Below are 9504 nucleotides of genomic sequence, written 5' to 3'. Positions count from 1 at the left end.
TGTCGTCAAGTAAATCAACGTTAATGAGAAATAAAGTAAAAGAGACAAATAATTAAGTCGTTCCTCAGACATTCATTCTGCAAACAAACTAGACCCAAATCAATAAAGATTTGTAATTTTAACACTCGTAACGATCTCGCATTTTGCATTTTAAGCTCTTTTATTTTCGGTTGTTTGACTCTTGAAATTTGTTTGTTTACAAATGAACCTATACGAAGTAGTAATTTTCTTAAACACTAGGTAACCATGCGGACATTAGATAAAACGAATAAACATTAAATAAAGCTACACATTTATCAAGATGTAATTAAATAAAACCACTCTATTTAATTTACATGTTCGTGGTATTGTTATTTTAACTTAATTGCTGATTTTTCAATTGTGCTTTTTTAATCAATTAGTTGGAAAAATCAATTATTTACATTCAACAATTATCCTCGCTTGGTGTTTAGACATTTAAGAGTAAAGACCACCCACAGACCACCGAAGGCAAACGGAGGACAAGAAAACTAAAGAAAATTGAAACATTGAGAAAAATAGATAGATTTTCAAAAATTATCCATTTGGCTGAAAGTTCAATCTGTGTAGACACTTTTTTGTTCTTTGACAATTTTTGGATAATAACAGCCGTCTTGAGGAAAATTGCTAAAAGTAAACGACTGCATATGAATCTGTTGGGTACACGTTGCTTTGACAACTTTTGTAGATTATGTTTCAATAAGTTATTTCTGCGGAACTGGTCTGACCAGGAAAGTCCTTATGACTGCTTTTAAGAGAATGCGTTTTTGTGTAGGTACTTATGCCCTAAAGTTGATCTCAGTGGCAACTTTTTACGAGGTTTTACGATTTATTGAACAGCCGACAGCAATTTTCTAGTGTGTGCGTCAGCATTTTGTACACTGCACTTTTTTCTACTGTAAATCGCGACTTTTTCTTTATTAATTTCGTGTTTGTGTACACTTTAATTTCACTTTTGTGTACTACAGCCGTAAAGTTGAAATTGGTTGCAGTTTTTTCTAAGATTTTACAAAATTTTCAACGTATGACTTAAATTTTAGAGCAATAACTCTGGACTGACTTTTAATAATTCAGTCCTGCGGAAGCAACGGTGTGAAGAAAATCTCTTCCACGACATTTCATCGAACACACGAGCCTTCTATTGACACGATAAAGATTAACTCCAATAATCGCGATGTTTTATGAGTTTTGTAAAATTTTTACAAACAAACAGAGTTTTAATCATGTAATCCCGCAGCACCGATCGAACTAAAAAATTGTTTGTGACGGTATTTCGGAGAACGCACTATTTTTTTGGGATTTTGCAAACTTTTCAAAATGTGAATGTGATTTCCGAGCATCAACTCGATGCACATCATTTTAAAAATTCATTTCTGCTAAAGTGATCGGGCAAAGAAAATTTTTCGAGGCGGCATTTGATGAAACGCACTTTCGTTACAATCGCAAAAGTTTTCACGAATTTTTAACGTTCAAACAGCAGCTCATTACAGACTAAATTTTAATAATACAGTTCTGCGGACGCTACGCGACACGCCGATTATTTCATTGATGTCATAAATTTCAGCGAAAACCCGGTTTCTTCTTAGTTTTCTCGAATTTTTGAACATTTGAGTGCAATTTTCAAGCCAGAACTCGTTCCAGACTTTCAGAACCCTTCAAAATAAAAAGTGACTCTAACCGCATTTAAAAAAACGCACTTTCTACTGCAGCTGTCGGAAAGTTCAGCTCAATTTCGATTTCTTCTATTAAAATTGGGCAAAAAAAACATGAATGTGCCACGACATTTCATAGAACCAATTTTCTACAATTGTTGCCGTAAAGTTGAGTTCAATCGAGACGTTTTCTGAGTTTTTGGCAGTGTTAGAACATATAAGTGTAAATTTCGGTCAACTCGTTACAGGCAGAGCTACAATAATTTATTCTGCTGGAACCGAGCGATCTAAGAAATTGTTAGCCACAGTATTTCAGTGAACGGAAATTCTGCCACTTTCTACTTATTTTCGAATTTTTTAACATAGTGCGATTTTCGAGCGGCAACTCGCTGCACAAAATTTCAATAATTTATTCCTGCAGAAGTGACAGAGCTGTAAAATATATGTGGCGGCATTTCATATGACTTTTGTCCAGATATGCCGAAAAAATGTTTTTGTTAGTTTTTATGATTTTGTCAACCTACGAACGCATTTTCGATCCAACTCGTTGCAGACTGTTTTCATTACTTATTCGTGCGGAAGCAAGCAAGTGAAGACATTTTTCGCGTCGAAATTTAAAAAAATGCACGTTTGTCTACTGATGCCGCAAAATTAGCTCGATAACGACATGAAGGTTTTGAATTTTTGCGTATTTTGAGTGCGTTATACGAGTGCGATTTCAATAATTTATTTTTCGGGACTAATCTTGCTATGAGTGCCATTGACGCTATTTCATAGAATTACCGCCGTAAAGAACACATTTTTCAAGGCCATCAAGTTTTTCTCAATCGCAACTTAATCTGAGTTTTTACGAATTTTTCAATATCTGAGTACAAATTTTGAGCGGCAACCCGGTGCAGGCTAAGTTTTAATAATTTACTTACCTACTCTACCTGTCCTATTCATTCCGTAAAGTTCTGGTCAGTCTAGGTTTTTTCTGAAATTTAGCGAATTTTTAAATATCTGATTGCAATTTGAGAGCTGCCACTCTTTTGAATGATTTCGATCATCCAAAGCTCAATTTGGAATTGCTTGTAATGGGCGTAACGCCTTAAGAATAGCCAGTTGAGGACTTTATTTAAAAAAATCCCATTTTGTTGGAGTATGATTGAAATAATTCTTGTTCAAAACCCACAATTCACACCATATTAAAAAAACTGTAAAATATACATACCTTTTACTTAAACATACTTCTACTGATTCACTTCTGCACATTTCACTGAACAGCAACTGACGCTTTAAGGGCGCGCTCTGCGCACTTAACTTATTTTTTGTGTTGCTTTATTGTGCAGCAAAACCAAAAAAGGCATTGTCTTCGAAAATGAAAAGTAATAAGAAACTGGGCGAGCAACGGTCTTACGACCATCCAGGGAACAAATTCCGATAAATGTAATTACCTGGATGTGAAATATGCCCCAGCTGAATATAAACGTTTATTTTTCAGCCTTCCTTTCTGACTACAAATCAAGGAAGCGCATGTTTTTGCAGGTTTATCTGACTGCTCTTAATAACCGGGCATCTGGAGCTGCCCAATTCCTGCCCAAATAAATATATAAGTAAATAGAAAATACGATTTCCTTTGTGAAATACCCGACGGCGTAAATATAATGCCCCGACGGGCATAAATCTGGGTCCAGTCAAAAACATGGGATTTTTCTATAAAGCGAAATATTGTGAATGGTATTGCTGTGAAATAGGGGCTCATAATTCAGCAGGCGACAGGGAACCTTCGTATTTTTAAACCGTTTAAATCAATTCCGGTTATTTGAACCTATCTAATGGATTTTTTGTTGTTTCAGCAGGACAGGTATGTGGAAATTTGTTTAAATAATACCTGTTCGATTTAACAATTACCCCAGAGCGGAACTATTGAGTAAACTACATTTTTCCTATTACTACTGCTAGTGGCCGACATCCAAATTTATCTTCCAAACTCTACCAGTTGCGGTGTTTATATGAAACAACCAGCTATTTAAATGGCTTTTTTATTACCTCGGTACATTTGCAAATTAAATTCAATATTTTACAACAATTAATCAACAATGGTAGTTCTGCACTTGAGGTATCCATCCTACCGACATGGGGTTGTATACAAGCGCTTTACAGTCGGAAGAATCGGTACCCAACAACCCAAATTGTGACCTTATTCTGTATATTTATTTATAGTATATATTTGTTCTAAATGTACAATGCGTTCACTAAAGTAAGTCATAAAGTAGTACTTATCCCTAATATGTAACAGAGAGTTGGAAACCGGAAATTCTGCAGACAGATTTCTCCGCAAAATCCGTCCAGAGAATTGGTGTGCTTTTTGCAGCGCTTGTAATCTTAGGCCTCAACTGAAGAACGAAATATCCTAAAGCTACACAAAGCAGTTCACTATTTTTTTTATTCGATAATTATTTATTTTAGATTTTCGAGGTGATTGTGTCTGGTCGTAATTTGCCTGGGCCAATTAACGGCTTTCAATCAAATGAACAGTCGCTTATTGGTCGTGATTGTTTGGCGCGTCTTACGACCCCTGCAACTCGACTAATTTACTATGGATTTCCACACATCTCGCACATCCTCAATATTATTTAAAATTAGCGTTTGATATGTCTCGAATTTGTGTGTGATTTTCACTCAACATTCACTTTTAATGGCAATGTAATATCTGTCGCAAATCGGGGAATCATCGCAGAGACACAACACGCAACAAGTGTCTTCTACTGACCAATAAATCAACGCAAATTGGGACGAAAATAATGAAATGAGAAAGTGAACAGAAAAAAAATTGCAAATAATAAAGCAAAACAAACAACTACATGTTGCACTGTTTAAGCTCCACTTAGCCTTCAGGTGGATGCATTTAAAAAATGTTCCAATGCTTTAATAATATCGTCTATTTTCTGGTTTGTTGCACTTGCCAAACATGACACCGCTACAACACAAATAATGACGAAATCTATTCATTCACCTAGCAGATCTCATCAAAACACTTAAAAATTGCGTGTTTTCATTTAATTCATTTTATTCGGTACTTATCTTTTATCTCGGTTCTTTACCTCGCTCTTATCGTTGTCGTTACTCACATGTAAATGATTCGTCAGTAAATTTTGCAGAACGCAAAAGGCCTTCGAGAACTTCGACAAAATTAAACCCAAAACAACGAACAAGAAGAAAGGCTTATTTGGAAATATCTAAGTTTAGATCTGCAAAAACTGGCAAACAAGCGTTTTCTGTTAAACAGTTATACCCTCATCCTTATCGTTTATCGTCGAGTATCATCTTAAAAACATCACATATTTTCTTCTGAGTTTCTGACTGCAAATTCGATAATTTAAAACTCACCTTTGCCGTTTAGCTTGATCGCATCTCTAGTTCCTCTAGTCGTTTATCACCGCACAAGAATAAATAAATCAACAAGGGGGAAAAATCGGTCCAACTCTGTGAAAGTCTGCTAAACGGCAACAAAAGCTTGATAAAAGTCTTGAAAAACTCTTATCGTTTATCACACACCTTGATGCAATGTATACAATGTATACTTTTATTTTTCTCTTGTTTTATTGCGGATTCATTCAATTATCGCATGCAAACACACTGTGGGCGGATATTGGAATAGTAAAGATTTTTTTAAATCTCTTAAAATGACAATAACCAGGGCAAATAGGCTTCTAAATTGGCTACCGTTCCTCAAATAATGCATGAATAGTTCTCGCTTTATTAATTCCAGAGTTTTATGAAACTATGGCCAAATAAGTAGGACATTTCCAAAAGAAGAACAATTTCGTTAAATGTACATCTTTTCCCCAAGTTTTGTTATCGAAAAAGTACTTTGCTTCCAGGTCACAAGGGTAAGGAAAACATCGCATACGCTCTAAAAAACATAAAATTAATTTGATTGTTCCACTGATCGTGTTTCAAATGAAGATGAAAAGTTACAAAAAATTAAAATCTGGTGCAACAAATTTGCTCCGACCATGAACAAATGGAAGCTGAACTGGAATTCTTCAGTTGAAAATCATTTAAAAGTGGGACATCAGGACGCAAGAAGCAACTTGCACAGAACGAACTGAGGAATTTGGAGCAGAATTAACAACCTTGTTCCCATTACGAATGATGCAAGAATCAGATTGCAAACGAAAAAAGTTGCCAGAAATTTTGAAAAACTAATTACTGTGATGTTTGTGATTTGTTTTTATTTAAATTCCGATTCATTTCAAATAACTGACATTTTTCGATAATCTAAATAGTTCGTCGTTTAATTGCTTCGGACCAGGACAAGTTAATTGAACTTCAGCTGCCCAGTTAGTGAACATGTTATGTTGATCTCTTTCCTCATAGCCACATTTCAAAACTTGGTGTCTAAAGGCAAAAGAGGAATTTTGGATTTATCAACACCATGAAAATGGAAAGATTCATAGCTAAATCCGAATAAGTAGAAAACTATAAAATTATCGTTCATATTTTGCATACCAAAAAAATTTAAATTTACTTGAGAAAACAAAAATAAAATAAAATGTAAGGTGTTCCATGTATTTGATATTAAGATTTTCTGATCTTGAATAAAACACAGCGCCAATATACGGAGTGTGCCACTTAAAATAAGTAGGATTTTTTAATATTTTACAAACCAAATATTAACTTATTCCTGCTAGAGAAGGATTAATCCTTCTCTAGCAATTTAAAAAAATGTCTGTTGAACGACTACGGAGAAAGTGTTCGAATTAACAGCATGAAAATGTAAATTATCATCTTTAAAGCCGAATAAAAATCCAGTTTAAGTTCATATTTTATAAAATAAAAAAATTAAAATTTACTTAAGAATTCAAAAATCAAACAGATATTTCATTCCAACTTTTCTACCGCACTCTGGCTAATTGCAAAAATAATACAAGTTAAGCGTAAACTTACTCTGTCGTTGGGACACCTTGTGTTTAAGAATAATTGAAATTCAAGAGTCAACGCAACTGTGAGGGTTTAGTTACAAAAAAAATTGCGAGCAAACAAACCAATTTCAGCGGATGGCGGGTAGGGATCAAATGATAAAAATAACGCCAAAGCTGCGATGACGCCCCTAAAACTCGTCCGTACCTAATAACGGATATGATCAAGATTTCGTGTACTTAATCTGTACTTAGATATGGCACAATCCCTTCGTTCGTTTGAAGTAAATTAATTATTTATGAATTCGTCGCTACTCAATGTTGCTTCCAACTGTTGGCTTTGTAGTAGACGTCCTTGTACATACTGGGACACTGCTTCCCCGTCTGAAACACCGTTAGAATTATTCATAAAGCGATTTTAATCGAGCAGCGCATTAAACTGCTTAGGTAAGAATGTGGTAAGCCGGTTTTAATCTCCGGCAAACTGCGATGTTTGCGTGTAAATCTTCGCAGGCATACAAAGGCAGCCAACATTGTATCTAGTAATTCGTCTTTAGCGTATCAATCTAGCGAGTAATCAGGGATTTGGGTAGACAATAAGCTCATCGTAAATCATCGCTAAGCTGTCTCAACATCCGTATCAAGTGAGCAAACAATTGTTATTAGCACGCCCGTCTTCCAAACAATATCAAAGAGACGCTGCACGTACTGGCTAAACGTCATCAATTTGCTTGTACACCTCTGGCATGAGCCGAAACTAGTCCTTTAATAAAAGGGATAATGGGGTGGTGCACCATTAAGCAAGATCAGTTCAAATGTTCCAAAGTGTGCGCTGCGTTATTGCTGCATCGGCCGCAGTTTACGCTTCACCCACTCGCAGGTTGTTTGTGTCTCGGAAGCATGGGAAGGCGAAATTTGGAAATTGCCATCAAAACTATTAAAATTGCCACCAGGGAAAATTGACGAAACATAATCCAAATATTTACGCTGTCGAAGTGAAAAAAGTCTACTTGATTGGCGCGAACAAACAACTGCAGCTCCTCGCTTAGCTGATTGTCCCCTCCGGTTCCAATGTCAATATTTGACTGGACCTCTTTATTTGCTGCCGAGGTGACATTTCGAGTGGATATTTGCCCGTTTTGATGAGGCTCGATTTTTAACACGAAAAACACAGGAAACGCCTTCAAAGGAACGGGCGGGCTCAATACTTACGGCTGCTTTGTTTCTAACGTTAAAATCTATGTTTGTTCTCACGGGCCTGTGATGGAGGGGCTGCGGCGGCCTGAAATTATTTCCTAGGGGGGCTTTTGGGTGTTTGGAGTCGCCTTGCATCAAACGCCTCAGGCCGTGCATCTGAAACAACACAAGCTCATTTTCAGCATAATTTAACAGCTTATGACACACCATTTATTTCAAACTGAAGGATCAGATAAAATTACTTGCTACTCGAACTTTCTTTTGAATGACTATTTACCATACAGGGTGATTCAGAATTGGCATCATTTGTTTTAAGGGGTTATGGGGGTTACAAAATATTGAAAAGCTTTTTACGATAATTTCTATCACATTTAACCGCTAAAGACTGAATTTCAACTTTGTTATCAAGTATTATTTTGAAATGGTCTCATGTTTGATGGATAGCAAATTTGCATAGATTTGAGTTCAGCAGATTCATAAAATACTTAACCAACATTGTTGACGCAAAAAAAATCACTTGCTATCAAGTTAGACCTTATAACAAAAAGTGTAAAATACGCCTCAAAATTTGAGAATAGTATCGACCAAAACTCCGCAATCAATCAATGCGATTTAATAGTCACGGACTTTTGGTGGAATACTGTATAAACTGGCAAGTCGAGTAATTCGCAGCCGCATTGTTGTGCAAATGAAGCTTTTATTGGGCGCTGCGTGCTCCATAGTCGCTAGCTCAAATAATTACTATTGCATCCAGTTAGACTACGGCTATATAATCTCTTCTGACCGATTGAAATTCGTAAAAAGCATTCCAATTTGAATAGCACGTGAATTGTAACGAACTAGAATGTCTTGAGAGGTCTAATGATAACTGATGTCTTTTACAGCCAATTTTATGTTGTGTAATTGCACGCCTCTGCTGGTTTAAAACTGATGACCTCCAACACTTTGCATGGGTTAAAACACTCAGCGGCCAAATCATTGCTTCTAGCAAGTAATTAAATCCGTGAATTACGACTTTTCGCGTAAAATGCCCTTTAAGAAGTATTTATGGTCTCATGGGTTTTGTCTGGTTTTATTTTGAGGCGGTGGCTCATAAAGCGAGTACTTAAGTTTTATTTTAGAATCACCGGCCACTAACATTGGCCCAGTCGCTTTGCACCTGCCTATCTAAGCTTGCACCAGAATAAACATAATTTCTGTGTTGCCTACGTATCTCATGTGTAGCCTTCTATCTTCTTCTGGTTCTTTAAATTGCCACTCAACTGCAAAACCCACGAGGAAGCTTTCTTCTAACCGCTGCGATATAAACCTTAACTATTCTTGTAAACAATGAGAACTGATGAGGCACGCAGCAGGGGCGGATCCAGCTTGCAAGTCAGGAGGTGGGGTCATCTTGTAGAAATTCAGTATTCAGTGTTCTCTTATAAAATTAGAAAAATTATCGTTTGTCGACATAAACCCAACACAAGGAGGGTCATGAACCCCATGACAACCATGATGAAATGGTTGGTCATGAGACATTGGTATCGATGGATAGAGATTTAGAAATTCGATTCAGTCATAACATCATTTGATTTCATTGACACCAAAATTGTTTGATAAAATTATAGTTTCAAAGTTTACACCTCTCTTTGAACATTTAATTATCGATGAACAGCATGGTTTTTGTAGAGGAAAATCAACTGTGACCAATTTGGCTGTGTATTCTGAGGACTTGTTGAATGTCATGG

At 36.2% G+C, this 9504-nt stretch overlaps 1 long non-coding RNA gene across 1 annotated transcript; it reads right to left on the bottom strand.

Annotated features, from left to right (window-relative positions):
* Positions 1-3678: 3678 nt before the first annotated feature.
* LOC125503649 lies at positions 3679-7927 on the bottom strand. The gene is made up of 2 exons (XR_007281003.1): positions 7790-7927; positions 3679-6961 (listed from the first exon to the last, which is right to left on the bottom strand). It is a non-coding gene; the product is annotated as an uncharacterized LOC125503649 (long non-coding RNA).
* Positions 7928-9504: the final 1577 nt, after the last annotated feature.

The sequence above is a fragment of the Dendroctonus ponderosae genome, unplaced genomic scaffold (assembly GCF_020466585.1).
Source record: "Dendroctonus ponderosae isolate FM_Combo_2020 unplaced genomic scaffold, Dpon_F_20191213v2 Dpon_F_20191213_216, whole genome shotgun sequence".
NCBI lineage: Eukaryota > Metazoa > Arthropoda > Insecta > Coleoptera > Curculionidae > Dendroctonus > Dendroctonus ponderosae.
Note: the sequence above shows the minus strand (reverse complement) of the source record. Positions and strands in the feature narration are given on the sequence as shown.